Source organism: Mus musculus, chromosome 15 (genome assembly GCF_000001635.26).
Source record: "Mus musculus strain C57BL/6J chromosome 15, GRCm38.p6 C57BL/6J".
NCBI lineage: Eukaryota > Metazoa > Chordata > Mammalia > Rodentia > Muridae > Mus > Mus musculus.
This window is the reverse complement of record NC_000081.6, coordinates 68,790,356-68,807,271: the sequence shown is the minus strand read 5'-3', so window position 1 is coordinate 68,807,271 and position 16,916 is coordinate 68,790,356.

Genomic DNA, 16,916 nt, shown 5'->3' with positions numbered 1-16,916 from the left:
TTTTTCTGAACCCTAGGCTAAGGAAGCTACTCCCTATTATTCAATCCAGAATCCTCAGTAAATCTTACTTGTTGTTCAATAGACTCTCCAGATGCTTTGCACTGGGATTCAATGTCACAAAAAAGACCCTTAAAGGACGAATCCCCTTAGTGTTATTCTTGCTAGTCTTGCTCCTGGGTGGATAGCATTAGGCTGGTATGGGCACAGCATCTTCAAGAACTCCTTGATTATTGAAACCCAACTGTTTTCTTACCACACTCACTATAAAAAGAGCTAACAAAAGGACTGTAGCACAGGGCTACTCTTTCCTCAACTTTCACCCACAGCACCATCAATTTAGCTATATTCCTAGGGTCTGATCTCTAACTCCAGTGAGATAGTCACTACCATCTAAGAACATGGGAGGTTCCAAGGGCATCTTAGTAAAGACAACAAATACTGGTTGCAATTGCCAGGTGGGCTATCCCAGGTGTCAGATTCATTGGCTGAGAGTGAGAAATACATGTGTCAGGTCGATTTGTTTCCATGTAAACTATACCCCCATCCCACCCCCATGTATTCTGACTCTTCTCTTTGATGGTAGCTGTTGGGAAACTTCTGACTGATTGATAAAATGCATGACCAAAAGAAAAAAGACCTTATTTTGGCTTATGAGTCCAGAGAAATGGCTAGAATCTATCATGGCAAGCAAGATACAGCAACAGGTAGGCCTAGAGACAGGAGCAGGAAGTTGCATTCACGTACAGGAAGCAGCATGACAGAGAACAGGAAGTAGGAGGAGGCTACAAACCTTCAAAACCCATCTCAGAGAAGTACTTCTTCCAACAGAGTTCCACTTCCTCAGGCTTCTGCCTGACATGAACCTATGGGGGGAATCTGCCATTCAAGCCACCATATGTACATATATAATGTCCATACTCCTATCAGTTCTAAAGCGACTCTGGTTCTCCCATCACCGTAAGCCAGAATGCCCGTCATCCAGCAAAGCCTACCACCTGCTTGAGATACAGGGCGTCTGCTCTTCCATGTCTGTCACCTTGACCTCATGCTGGCATCTGCCTCTCAGTCAGAAGGATCCTTAGCTGAGTATTTGACTTTTGACATGGCAGAGCTAAAGTCTCATGAGCTGTGATGCCTCCTTAGAAATCTGATCCTGGAGTTTTACCTCCCCTTTGTTTCTAGCTTTATAAATGTCCAAGCTTTAGAAGTGTCACCTTGGTAACAGCTAACTACATCTTCCTCCTCCCCATGGTGGAGTACATACATTTCATGGTCCATTGTTTCCTAATTTCTAAACCTATCACTAACACATTTTTGGTGGAATTTTTCATATCATTACTTTTTGTCTTTAACATTCTTTTCCTTTTATACCATCTTGGCATAGTCTTTATTATTATTATTAATATTATTAATATTAATATTATTATTATTATTATTTTGACTTAGTTTTACTGGTAAGAGAATTTTATTTTCAAGAACATTCTAGGTTTTAACTAGTGAGTGCAAGGTAGCAAAACAGATGAAGTCAAAAAGAGGTGAGGATCCTAGAAATATCCACAGTTCAAGCTAATCTCAGACATGTGTCTGTCTGAACATGATACACACAAAGAAATTGTTTTCTACCAGGGAAGTGCTGATAGGCCTTGACATTATATTTAGGGTTTCTCTACAATAACCTTGCTTTGCCTGGATCCCAACTCTATAACTTGGGTGTGCATTTTATTTGTTACTGCTACCCTTTTCTGGTTAACCATTTGGCTAAACTGTCTTATAGTCTAAGAAGAAGTTGTTGAGTTGCCAAAAAAGGAAAAATGGTCTCCCTGTAGTTTTGAGCATAAGCATCATAAGACTTTTCTAATCCAAGACTGGCTTACAGAGTAACACTCTGGTCTGCTTGCTCAGCCTCTGAAACTTGCTCTCTAAGAGACTTGTTTTGCTTTTACTATTCTCCATGATTTCTCCTCCACTTGATCCACCATCACATATATTAGGCCCAGGTGTATGTCTGTTATCTCTGCATACCTGTTTTTCTTATCCTCTAGGAATTAACTGCTATCTTGAATGGATCTAGATCGCAAACCCTGGCAAAAGGCAACCACCTTTTTTCTAAAGCTTTGTTATTCTGATTTCTTCCATTTTTATTTCTTGGTTTGGTATCAAAGATGAGACGTTTTTAATAAACAAGTTGAATTCATCCATGACTTTAGGCAAATTAGATACATTATAACTACTTATTTTCCAACTCAACTTGACATAGGAAACTATAACCTTTCAGTTGTTCACTGAAATTATCTCTATCTCTGTCTCTTGTTTCTACCTCTATCTAATCTATCGTTCATCTATCTATCTATCTATCTATCTATCTATCTACCTACCTATCTATCTACCTATCTACCTACCTACCTATCTATCATCATATATCATATATCATCATATATCAATCAGGTATTTACCTATTCATTCTCCAACTTTATATATCACTTTCTATCTTTCTCTGTCTCTTTCCCTCCCTTCTTCATGAACATCACTGGTGAGTGGGTGCAACAAAATCTGTGTCTCTTAAATATAAACCATGGCTTAGGATAAAGTATCAGTGCTAAGGGTGAATAACTAGTCTAAGGATATACATCAACCTGATCCCTTTCAGTAGTGCTTTGGCTTCAATACCCAACCTTTATACATTTAGTACCTCTGTAGCGCATGTGAAATTTAGTCACTTTTCCAATTTTAAGTTCTGGCTTACAATCCTTACTGAGAAACACAGTAAAGGAAGTGAAATGATTATTCCTCCTACAACTGTCTTAAAAGCCCATAAATGGAAGCAATGACTGTCTTGAGGCAGACCTTCTGGAAGGGCCTGGAGGACCTTCATGTGAGCTGATCCTTGCCTAAAGTCAGAAACAGCCAGCAAGATCCTGCACAGGAATCACTAGTCACCTATAGCTGGTATTCTTTAGTAGTTATTCATACAACCACAGGGGAAATATGCCAGAAATCACAGAAGGGAGTTCATTTTCTGAAGCACAGAAACCTTCCACCACGGCCATGCCAGAAACTGAGTCTCTATGTTCAGCTCTGTGCCTCAAGTGATCACATTGAAGGTTCCAGATAAACTCTTTCATGTATGAGAGTTTAAAGTGGGGCATTAAGTATCTTTGAGCTTCCTTGGGGTTTTGAATAAATCAAACAGCAGCACACAAGAGCCAGAAAGGTGAAAATTCACACATAGCCACAAATGTCATCTGACTGTAGAGAAGGGAATAATATGTAGCTTCGATGTTCTTCCTTCTTCCCTCCAGTCCTACCACAATAAACTTGACCAACACTAACTCTAGGCTTCGTTCACCATGGGAAGAGGTTGCTATTCCTCTAAGTCTGTCATTTAAAAGCAGAAATTCAGGGCAAATGAATTCCCCAACTCATTCATCAGAGCCTTGTCTGCCTGCCTTCCCCCATACTCTGTAAGAACTTAGAGCTAGGGAGATTCAAAGAAGGTCCAAAAATAGGAAATCCCAGAACACAAGTGTTCTTCTAACAGTGGTTACGGTGCATGGCTATCCTTTCCTCGATACTCCTGTTTACACCATGCTAAAGCTCCACATGTTCAGAGCATGCTGAGTGGCAATGGAATGGTCCACTAAACACAAGTATATACCATACTGATCAAGATGCAAAGGCACACAAGAACTAAGAAGCATCTAAAAATGTTCTGGAAATTTCCTCTTATGCTACATCTACAGCACATTTTGTCTCCTTAGTTCTATTAGGTCTATCAGAGGAAGTCACATTCCAGCTCCAAAGCATAAGTCCACCTTCAACCCAGATGCTCCTCAACAGAGGAATGGATACAGAAAATGTGGTACATTTACACAATGGAGTACTACTCAGCTATTAAAAAGAATGAATTTATGAAATTCCTAGGCAAATGGATGGACCTGGAGGGCATCATCCTGAGTGAGGTAAATCAATCACAAAAGAACTCACATGATATGTACTCACGGATAAGTGGATATATTAGCCAGAAAATTAGAATACCCAAGATTTAAGATACAATTTGCGAAACACATGAAGCTCGGGAAGAACGACGAAGGTGTGGATACTTTGCCCCTTCTTGGAATTGGGAGCAAGGCACCCATGGAAGGAGCTACAGAGACGAAAGGATGGAGCATCTAGAGGATGCCATACCCAGAGATCCATCCCATAATCAGCCTCCAAACACTGACACCATTGCATACACTAGCAAGATTTTGCTGAAAGGACCCTGATATAGCTGTCTCTTGTGAGACTATGCCAGGGCCTAGCAAGCACAGAAGTGGATGATCACAGTCAGCTATTGGATGGATCACAGGGCGCCCAATGGAGGAGCTAGAGAAAGTACCCAAGAAGCTAAAGGCATCTGCAACCCTATAGATGGAACAACATTATGAACTAACCAGTACCCCGGAGCTCTTGACTCTAGCTGCATATGTATCAAAAGATGGCCTAGTCGACCATCACTGGAAAGAGAGGCCCATTGGACTTGCAAACTTTATATGCCCCAGTACAGGGGAACACCAGGGCCAAAAAAGTGGGAGTGGGTGGGTAGGGGAGTTGGTGGGGGGAGGGTATGGGGAGCTTTTGGGATAGCATTGGAAATATAAATGAGGAAAATACCTAATAAAAAAGTATATATATATAAAATAATGACCTTCCTACTGCACCGAGCATACACTTGGTTGACCTGACTAGGCAGAAGAGTGAAGTGATTGTACTCTAAAACATCTTGATTTGATAAATAAGGAAGCAGAAAGCTGTGAAGGCAAAGTGTAATAGTTACTGTACATTGTGGCTAAGCTGGAATTTGAAACCACATCTTCTGACTCCCAGGCTGCTGCTCTCTGGTTGCAGGAGGCTCCTTTTGGACAAACATAACTAAGGCTGGCATAACTGCCATATGTCTTCATGCCACAGAGAGGTCTCTATGTCAGTATGGGACTCCAGCATTGCTTCATAATTGATATGCAGATCATCTCCTATCTTAACTTGGAGTGACATGCACTTGTTCATAAAGAGATTGGGCATGTATACACAAATACTCCCCCGTGTTTGGAGTAGCTAAGAATCCTTCTGGCTAAGTGGGAAAAGGCATAAACAAATGTATGACATATCAGATCATCAGTAATGGCAAAAACAAAGTCTGAGTTGCATCACAGAAGAACAAAACTCTTAGAACAGAAAGCAAAACCACTTGAAGAAAATGTCATAAAAACAGCATCCTCCCCCAGCTTGCTGCTTCCATTCCCCTTCCTTGTTAGCTCTAGCCAGCTGGCGTCTCAGCTCCACCTGACACTGCTTCCAGACCCTGTTTGCAATTCTGTTTAAGAGACACCACCCTGTCCCACGTCATTGAACTTTGGAAGCCTCAAGTCCACAGTGTTTACCTCCCTTGGATGTTTGTGCGAGTGACCCTCATGACCAAGTTTATCCACTGATTCTGCCTCAAAACGTTCTATGGCATAGAATTGTGCAAGTCTGTACAGGTGCATAGAAGCAAAGTGTATAGAAATATGACAATCCTCAAAAGCCATTAACCCCAATATCAAGTTGTTTTCCACTAACAGTGGTATTATAACATGCTTTTCGAGGACAACATTTGGAACGTCAATGATTCATACTATGCACTGGAGTAGTTTGATCATGAGTATTAGCACACTCTCTTCAACCTAGAGAGGAGAGTCCTTAGTGTGCCCATATATAATTCAGTTAGGGGTTATGAAGACTTGCTTATTTTTGACCCCAAATGGGGATGATTGATTTTATACTTAAGACTATGAAATTCAAACTTAGATAGAAATATTGCATTAAAATCACAGTCAGCTATTGGATGGGTCACAGGGCCCCCAATGCAGGAGCTAGAGATATTACCCAAGGAGCTAAAGGGAACTGCAACCCTATAGGTGGAACAACAATATGAACTAACCAGTTTCCCGGAGCTCTTGACTCTAGCTGCATATGCATCAAAAGATGGCCTAGTCGGCCATCACTGCAAAGAGAGGCCCATTGGACTTGCCAACTTTAGATGCCCCAGTACAGGGGAATGCCACTGCCAAAAAGGGGGAGTGGGTGGGTAGGGGATTGGGGGTGGGTGGGTATGGGGGACCTTTGGGATAGCATTGAAAATGTAAATGAGGAAAATACCTAATTTTTAAAAAATGTAAAAAAAAAAGAAAGAAAGAAAATAGCTAAGAGGTGGGGGGGTGGATCTTATCTATGTTAAATAAACATAAGCACAAAATTAAATGGCACAGGTAGGGGATGGGAGATACCTGGCCTAATGTTTAATAGTAATCCATGTACCAAATGTTTAAACTATTTCAAAATCATAGAGGTTGAAAATTGTGTTTCAAAAACATTTCCCAGCGCTCATTTCTACCAGTGTCAGGCCTTTCAACCTTGTAATCCACTTTTGGAACACTCTCCTAAATAAGCAGCAATAAACACTCACAAAGATATTTACATACAAAAGAATTAAATTAATGTAGCATCAAAGTCATAAAAAAGATAGAAATAACTTTAAATTCCAGTAATAGAAATGTTCAGTGGACTATTATACACTCATTCTGAGTCAAACTTTCAAGAAGGATTCAAAAGCAATGCTTCATCCTTTGCATATTTTAGTATGAAATATTGCACAGATATTTATATGAAATATAACAATTAGTTTCTTTAGTAAAAATATTTGAGGATCCATCAAAAAACTGGAGCAGGGGATTGAGGAATAAATGATCCCATTCATGCAGTGACTTTCTCTGTCTCTATATAATGTCATCCTCTGAACTCTCTCATTGTTCTGAAAGAAGATGTAACTTGGAGAAGCCCCCTGAGAATAAATAAAGAGGAGGCATCAGACATCTGGGATGAGTACTCCCATCTCATCTCGACGTGAGACCAAAGCTGACACATCTTAGTCATGGTTACTGACCCTCAGGGAATGATGCTACAAAGCACTTTTCTGTCCATATTTATTCCTTAGCCAAAGTACACAGATTACTTAAGAGATGGAGGTTTTGTACCTTGTGATATCTATCTTTTATGCTGTATGAAGAAATAGATGTATCTGTCTTTCTCCCTGCAGCTATCATTAACACCAGAGCAAACCTTGCTTCCTGTTTCTTCCTGGTATCTCCTGTTCTCATCTGCAGGCTTGACTGTAAGAAAAGAGAAGATGATAAACTCCACTGTCTCCTCTTTGTCACCTGCCAAAAATATTAAACGAATGGAATCTAACGAAGCTCTACAGAGAAGGAAGGCACCAGGAAATTTCTGGGGCAGAGTCAACTAATAGGTGTCTTGGATCTCAGGCTCATGCTTACAGGCACAGGGATCAAAGATGTTTTAAAGAAAAAAAGAAAGATTATTAGGGTCATCTATCCTGAGCCTAGTTAAGGAATATTGAGAAGTAGTAAGATCAGAGGTTTTTGGTAAAGCAAGACCTTGTTTTGATTTCAGTTGTACCATTTATCCACTGCATTATTTTAGTTGCGAACCTGGCTGACCTGTGGCTGGGATTTTAGGGTCAAATACATGAAATCGCATCTACCTTCCAGTAGCACTCGTAGAAGTGATATTGTGCCTAACAGCATTGGGTGTGCTGGCCAACTCAGTCAGTACTGGACAACTACGAATACTTTACTATTACAGTGAATATAAGGCTTTAGAATAAGCTGGACTTGGGTTCAAATCTTTATTGTTTTTATTAATGTTGTTTCAAGATGTGCAATGCATTCAGGTCTGTTAAACTTCAGTTTTCCTGTCCTGACATGGAAGTAAATATTTCTTTCTCTAGTTGCTTTTGTGTTAACTGGTCTCAGAAAATGATCAGTATTCAGTGTTTTTTTTTTATTTATTTTTTTTTTGCATTATTCTGATGAGAAGCCAAGCCAAGTGCTCTGCTGTCTTACGGGCATATGTCTTATGAGCACCTGAACCACAATCATTCACTTACATAAGACAGCCTTGCTTTAGCCAGACATAATTTATCCGGAACCGTGTCTTTAAAAGCTTCTTCTCTGTTTATTTGTATTTTAGAAGATTGCATGATAAAGTATAGTGGGGAGCTTAGACCAGAAAATAAAAAGATGTTTCCCAAAAGAGAAGCAACATTTTATGTGTTTAGAAACTCATTCAGGACAAGTCACCGACAACACTGTGGTGGGATAAACCATGAGACCCCTTTCCTTTCAGCCTGTATATTTTGAAGCTTTCTGACTTTGTCCCCTAAGAAATGAAGCTATTTTCGGATAGGAATGACGTACCAAAAGATATCTTACCACACACATGAACTCTATGAGGCTCAGAGAAGAAAGCTTTCAGCAGCAGGGGTAGATAATAAGCAGCACCAGAGTAAGAAGCATTGGTATATGTGCACAAGAGCATCTATACACAGGAACTGCATTCAGGCTAAGCTATGTAATCAGATTCAGACTCTGGCCTTAATAAGCCCTGGTACTTAAATGTAGTTACAGGGTAGACTCTGACAGGAGAGACTGCCCGCATGACCAAGGTCTATCTTTCAGCACAAAGGAAAGCTCCCAATGGACCACAGAATGTGGTTCTATTACAGTAATGGAGAGTGTTTAGGAGGCAACAAAGAAGACAGTAACTCTCTTCAGTGATTGATGGGGAGGGAGAGATATTTTCTTTAGTAGTGTAGCCATGGTAATGTACGTGTGCTTCTTTTTTAAAATTATTAGATGTTTTCTTTATTTACATTTACCTGTGCTTTTTACATGAACATGGATACGGATTGTTTCCAGGATAGCATGTTAGCCTATGTCCAATCCAATTTGAAATTCTGATCTTTTAAAAAAATATCCTCTTGTTTCTCAATGTTGCTATTTCCTTCCAATAGTTTAATATATATATATATATATACTCTTTAATCACATTCATATACTTGTAAAAAATACATACCATTTTGAATACATGAATTTTAAAAATATAAATAATATTGTCCTGAAATCCATGTTCTCTTTTTATTTTACTCTTTTTCTATTCCAGTTTTCAGCAACCATACTATTTTAAGCTTATTAAGTTCAATGCCTTTTCCCATTGCATATAATTTAAAAGTGTGTAAGTACTGTATTATATGAATCCATTTCCTTAGTAATAGGCATTTGGTTTGGCTTCAGCTTCCCATTAGCACAAAATTGCTGATCGGTCATGTGGAAAAGGCATGTTGAATTTTGATAAATATTTCAATAGTTTTAAATCATGATTAAATTTTAAAAACAAAAATCTGTTTCTTTCTACCAGCAACAACCAAACCTCAAATTCAATATATGCATGAAATGGGGAAGGCTTATGGGTTGAGTCCAGTGGGAAATCCTGTTTAGTGGGGGAACCTTAACTCATCTATTGTTATAACCCTCATCTTCACAGCTGATACCTTTTGCTGAACTTGGCTGTAGAACTAATCTCTGGAGGAATATCCAGTTCCAACCAGTCCTCTTCTGAGGAGAGCTGTTCTTCTCCATTTATGACAGACATTGTGTGTTCCATTGCCTCAGAGCTTCAAATACTGGAAAAGCTAAGCAAGTCCTTACTCCTTTATCCTATAAACATTTATTCAATAACTAGCACATGTCAGACACTTCTCCAGTGCTGGGGATGCCAGATGAATAGGCACGGTACTTCCTGGTATAATCTGACATATGTGTAAACAAAAAGCTACAAGAGTAGACATGTTGACAGACAGAGTGGTACACGATGAATCACAAAAGAGGCATCAGTTAGGAAGGGAAGTACAAGCACCCTTTTCTCCCCATGAGATTCAGACCTTTTGGGAGAGCACATCTATGTTTTTCTTGTCCATCATTGTACCTGATACAGATGTTGATACACAGTATAGTATATGTTATCCCTAATGGATACATGAAATGAACTCTTGAAGACAATGATGTATTTACACATCAGGAGGCCATTTCAACCTAAAAAATGGGAATCTGAGGGGGGTGGGGCTTCCAGATTTCCTGAGGTTTAAAGCTGGGAAGACTGCAAAGGAACATAACATGTGCTATTTTAAGGTGGGCAGATTTTAACCTTTGGACAATAGTGCCTATGAAAACAAAATTTAACCCAGGAAGGGAAATGATCAAATCTGCATTTTAGAAGTAAGCATGGAGAAGGAATGATGTGTCTATAGGAGGAAACGCAACAAAATGATGTAGGAAGACAACTTATGGTGTCTTGTAATTGTGGCATCATCAAAAAAAAGTTAGAAACGGTGTGAATCATTGGCTAGACTTTGAGTGTAAGTAGCCAGGGGTCTCTTGGTTCTTGAACACAGTAGAAGGTGTCTACTTGTGACTGTGAACAGAACAATGGGGCAAAGATAAAGCTTGTCTTCTCATGGAAGTTCTTACCTAGTCCAGCTTTGTCACTAAATAGCAGATGTCAACGAAGGCCTGTGACAGAAACACCAGGAGCTTAAGTCCAATGACCAGATATCCAGTGGAGGTTCTCTATAAGTCATCTTCCAGTAGGAGGCAGGAGATGGGGACACTGTCCTGAAGGAGTGAGAGAAAGGGAAGTGAGGCTCTGTCTCCATTTTCACAGTAACAAACAGCACATTTCATTCAGAAGTTAATGAGTCCACCACGCCAAGAGCATGTGTTTACAAAAGAGCTAGCAAAATCTGGAGCTTTGCGACTTCACAGGGCGGGTCCTAAGGATCTTCCTTAAAAGCAGGCAAAGGCACTTGGGCTCTGTTCTAGAGGCAGGAGCTGCCATGGGATGAAGAGAGAAGTCATGTGACCAGATTTGCTTCCTGTGAAAAGATACTTTTGTTACTGTATTCATAGGAGCTGATAATCAATTTTCCATGGAGAAAAGGAGATGAAAATTAAACATGAGGACTGTTTTGAGCAGAAGTAACTGGAGGATGGCTCCAGTGTCCTCCTTTAAAGAGGCATAGAGAAGATGTCAAAGTCTATTGAGCCATGTCCCCCTTCCTTTTTTCCTCCTCCTTCCTTCCCTGCCTCCCTCCCTCCCTCCCTCCCTCCCTCCCTCCCTCCCTCCCTCCCCTCTCTCTCTCTTTCTCTCTCTGTGTCATGAGAGAGAGAGAGAGAGAGAGAGAGAGTGTGTGTGTGTGTGTGTGTGTGTGTAATGAGTGTCACAATATCTAGTTGAAGTAATTTTGAATGTAAGATGGCCTGAATCAGGAACTGTGAGCTCTTGGGATAATGTCATAGCTGGACCAATGAAAATGGATAGAACCAGCTAATCTAAATGAACCAATAATTTAGGAAAGATGGGCTGGTTTTACCGCTAAGCCCAGAGAGGATTCTAGTCTTCTTGGCCTTGAGCTTGCTCTCAGTTGCATGTTCTGGTCCTTTCTTATGGAGAATGGTAATTTTCCTTTCCTAAATATTGGTGCCAATATGGGGGAAGGAAGAGATGTGTGAACAGAGGATGTAACTTGGTGGGAAATTTGTATTTTTTCACAATGTTCTAGGAGACGAGATAGAGAGATTACATCATTTTCTAAGACATAACAGTAATTCCTGCCAGATCCAAGCCTGTAAGCAAGCCCAGATGCTCCAGTGGAGTACTGTCCAGATCAGTGCTTTCTGCCATGCCCCCTTCCATTGATTTAGGGTTGATGGTGGGAAATGCAGGGGGAAATGGTTCAAAGGATACTCATAGGTAAATAGCATGACTAAGGTTCTGGGAAGAAAGTGCTAGAGAAAGTTTGCATCTTGGCTCTACTTCTTGCTTTTTTAGTATGACTCAGTTTTGATGAGAAATAAAGCGTTTTGGCTGATCCTCAAGAACAGAGCCTGTTGTTGATATGGATTAGGGACTACATGCTCTTCTTTGCTCCAAAGCCCCGCTGTCCTCTCTTCCAGCATCCTTATGTGCTGCTCAGGAAGGAACAGCAAACCCAGCATGGGTGTGTCCGCTCTGTCCTGTGTCTGCAACAGCAGAGCCACCTGCAGGGGGCCAGATCTGCCAGCCTGTCACCAGGAAGAGAAAACCTCTTCACAAAGAGTGAATGTGTACGTCTTTCTACTCAGAAGTTCTTGCTTCATTAACTGAGCTTTTGGGGGGTTTATGATGAATGTGGCCACACCTGAAGTCAGAGGTGTGGTTTCTTATTCTCCAAATTGTGTCACAGTTGAATATCTGCTCACAACAGCATACAGAGGCCAGAATCAAGAAGAAATTTCACGTTGTAACTTTCATGCTTAGATTTTGAAAATTCTGTTACCCCCCCCCTCACAAATTCCATTGCAACAGGCATCAGATGTGGCTTGGCATCAAGGTTTTATGACTCTTCAAACCCTGGTTAAAAAGGTGTTTCTCAAACTTTAATTTGCACTGGAGTCAGCTGGGCAGCATATAAAAATAATGCTTCCAATTTGGTGGGCCTAGGGCTAGCCTGGGATTATTAATTTTTACAAGCTTCTGTATGATGCTGATGTGGCTGATCTGAAGACATGCCAAGCAGTGAGACTCTAGACTACTGCCAAATCTTTGCCTGCTCAGAGAATGAGTTCAAGTCTCAGTTACAAAGCCCCTTGGTCCTCAAAGACCTTATTGACATCTTACAGCATTCTCCTGACCTCTACAAAAAGGTCCCTACCCTTTTCCTGCCACTCTCAGGCTCTTGAAGTCTCTATGTGTTTCCTCTTTCTTTGGAAGCCCTTGTGGTGTGCACAGAATAATTTGGGGAAGAAAGGAGTCTGGCTTAGCTGTTCCACTTCTGCTTTATATTTCTTCATTGTTATTATGGATATTTTACTGTACCTGTCTTTCTTCAATAGAGTATAAACTCCAAAAGAAAAGGCTTTAAATAAGTGTGTGTGTGTGTGTGTGTGTGTGTGTGTGTGTGTGTGTGAATGTGTGTGTATAGTAACTTGGTATACAACAGATGATTAAATATTTGTTGAATGAATATAAGAACAAGTGTTAGATAAGGCACTACACTCATATGTGGCAATGTCCAATCACAGATGGCAAGGTACTTGTCATTCATTGGGATGGACAGATGGGCAGTGGGATGGAAGGAGGAATTCAATTGGAAGACAGAGTACAACAGAAATAGGAGACAAATTAGAATGAAACATTCTAGGCAACTCAGTAGAGTCAATACTAGCTACCTCTTAACAGAGTATGATAGAAGCTCACTGCTGTCCCATTCATTTAGCGTATCCTCTTTTCTATTATCAGACCTTTTCTCCTCCTTTCTCCTTCTCCTCTCTATACTTCCCATTCATCATCCTTTTCCTGTCATTGTCACCAGTACCACCACCATAACCCTCATCACCACTGCCACCACCACTACCACCACCATCATCATCACCATCACTACCACCATCATCATCTGAAGTGCTGGAGTTCACACCCAGGGCCTCATAAGTACTAGATAAGTGCTCCATCACTGCCAGCATTCATTGGCAGTTCTTCATTGAAATTGATGGAGCTTTCTAGAGACCATCACTGCCTTGTCTGTGGACACCAGCTACAGACTACCTGAATATTTGGCACTATTGACCATATCTAACTATCCATTGTAATGGTATTATTTAATTACACTGAGCATTAGCTACTTAGGAAATGAATTTGTGAACGTCCCTTTAATTTTAGTCATTTTTTTTCCAATCTTGAAGTTGCCAACAACTGTTTTGAACTGTTTCCTCTAGAAAGAACAAGCAGTTTGGCTCAGCATTATCTGATTCAAGCACTGTGATTAATCTTCTATCAGTTTGCGGATATGTGCAGATATCTGAGAGCTACAAATTATCCAAAAAATATCTCAGTTTGTTCTCTCAGTCAAGTAGAAAATTACAAGAACAAAGCCTTATAAATTGTTTTGACCTTTGATCTATGATGTCTGGGGAGATTTTCCATATGTCTAATGTCTATGTTATATACATATATACATACATACATACATACATACATACATGCACACACATAATATATATATTATACATATACATTCCTTGCTACTAGGAGTATTCGGAGATGCCATAGTAGCTGTGAAGGGCATCCAACCAACCACCTGAGTTATTCCTGTTGATTTCTACCACAAACAGTGAATTTCCTGGACAGTGGGTGAAAATAGGGTTATCGTAGGCAGATAGTGAACTCATGTACTAGCACAACATTCACAAATATGTGAATCTCAAGTGTCCTAGGAAAAGTGAGAGCCAGACTCAGAGATATTAATTTTCACTGATGTTTTATTATTCCGCAGTTGTGAATGCAAGATGATGAAATGGAAGAGAAAGAACAAGAAAGCAGAAAGTGTCTAAGCAAGGAAGAGCTAACCATGTTACCATTAATGGCTACAGCATCTTAGGGAGCTTCATGGAGGCTCTGCAGGTTGCTTAGAAGGGGGTCTAATCCACATGTGAGCTACTGTGGAATGATGGGATGTTTCAGGACACCCTACTGTGTAGCAGAATTTTGCAGAGAAATGATTGCAAAATCAGTTTTGTCTGTTTCTTTACTTCAAACTAAGTAAAAAAATCACTATCTTTACAATTTCCTCTTGATCCTCTGGCATCTTTACTACATACTCAAAATGCTAAGTCCTACTGTTTAGTGACATTTCTTTAATTTTAGGAAAGATGTCAGGAACCAGAACTTGATGGGTGCAGCTAATCAACCTGGCTCCGTGTTAATGGTCAATACAGGGATACAGATCACCTTCTTAGTTATTTGTCAACCGTGAAAGCCACAGTCATCTGAAAGGTATCCAAAGACAGTAGAAATAGCCCATGATATCATATGTAGTCGATATTCTGTATGGTAGGGAGCTTGGGTCATCTCAGCCCAACCCATTCATTTCACTAATAGGAAAACACCTGAGCCTTATAAATGTCATACCTGGCATAGAGAAGGGAGGATTAGTGCTTGTGAGTTTCTCAGCTTCTGCTCCAGTGACATGGTGGATGGTATCTATATATTTCAACAATATAGATATCTGTATTTCTTGGTAAAATGACTGGATGGTCAAGATCCTCTGCCTGGATAGGTGGTCCTGCATCAAGATTAAATTCTGACAGTTCACTTACTTCATTTACAGTTTTAGTCAATCAATTTGAGCCCAGATTTTCTCACCAATTAAGCAGGTATAAAAATAGTGCAAATTGTCTGGTTTTATTAAGAGACCTCTAAAACATTGATGCAGTATCGGATACACAGATATATAAAAGAACCTAAAGATAATTGTAGTTAGTAGTGGTTTAATACTTTTTCTCTAATTCAGTATAAATGCTCATTTCATTGCCCCTGTAATAATCTCAGTATCATATATCTACATTCTTATGCTCACTACATCCATTCACCTCTCCATCTATTTACCCTCCACCTATCAGTCTAGCCATCCATTTATCTACCCATTCATCCACATGTATATTTTTGTAAATAGTCAGTAGTCACACAAATATTTTTATTAAGCAGGAAAATATGCTAGAGTTTTTATTCATTTGTTACAGACAAACAGCAAATATATTATTAAAAATCCCTTTCATTGATGAGTGAAAAGTCTAAGTGTCAAGCTTATTCGGGAAGAAATATATTCAGTGTCAAAGACAAAAAACAACTCTGTATTTTTTTCTCTTCATTTCCACCTCAGTCTTGTATAAGCATGCATATTCATCTTTATTTATAATGAACCAGGGTCAATCAGAAATTAAATACCTTGCCCATTGCAGACTTCATCTCAGAATTTTTCTAGACAGAATAGGAGGAGAGAAGAAGCAGGAAAAGGAGACAGGATTAACTTTTCAGGCACATCCAGTATAACACTGTTGAGAGATGATATTGTGTAGATGGTTCTACAGAGACCTGCCAAAAATAAGATTGGAGGGAATAGGGCTGGACAGGGCTCATCCTGACAATCACTTCACATTGCTTGCTAGAGAAAATGGTTCCCTGAGATGTGCTTTGCAGTTATTTGTCCAGATTTCTATGATCTTAACAGATTGCTCCTGGGTAGAAAATAGCTTACCTTTTCCAAGCCCTGACTTAATTCAGCCTTGTTAATTCCTTTGTAGCTTATATGAATCCCAGAGGGAAACGTAATTATCTAACTATCTCATTTGGTGCTTGGTTTCCCAAACATGGCCAGGGATACTGCATTTGATGACTTCTTCTTATTATTGTTTTTGAGGGTTGTTATTTTCATTCTTTTTTTTAAGTTGAGTATTTTCTTTATTTACATTTCAAATGTTATCCCCTTTCCCCATTCCACCCACCCCTGACACCTATCCCATTCTCTCTCCCCCTGCTTCTATAAGGGTACTCCAACACCCTCCCACACACTCCCATCTTCCCTGAGTTCCCTAAACTGGGGCATCTATTGAGCCTTCATAGGACCCAGAACCTCTCCTCCCATTGATGTATGACAAGCCCATTCTCTGCAACATATGCAACTGGAGCCATGTGCACTCCTTTGTTGATGGTTTAGTCCCTGGGAGCTCTTGGTGATGTCTAGTGGTGCAGATGCCAAGAGAAAATATTGCACTTCTTATAGGTACTTAACATTAGCAAAGCATCAAACCTATTCCAACTGTGTTTCTAGCTGCATATGTATCAAAAGATGGCCTATTCGGCCATCACTGGAAAGAGAGGCCCATTGGGCACACAAACTTTATATGCCCCAGTACAGGGGAATGCCAGGGCCAAAAAATGGGAATGGGTGGGGGGGGGAAGTGGGGGGGGGAGGGTATGGGGGACTTTTGGGAGAGCATTCTAAATGTAATTGAGGAAAATACATAATAATAAAAAATATTTTTAAAAAAAGAAAAAAAAAAGAATGGTCTGTTGTAACAACTCTGCATTTCTCTGAGAGCTAACAGCCCAGGGATTGGGTTGAGATGGAGAAGTATCAACAAGGGTTTGTTGGGAAAAATGGCTTTTAA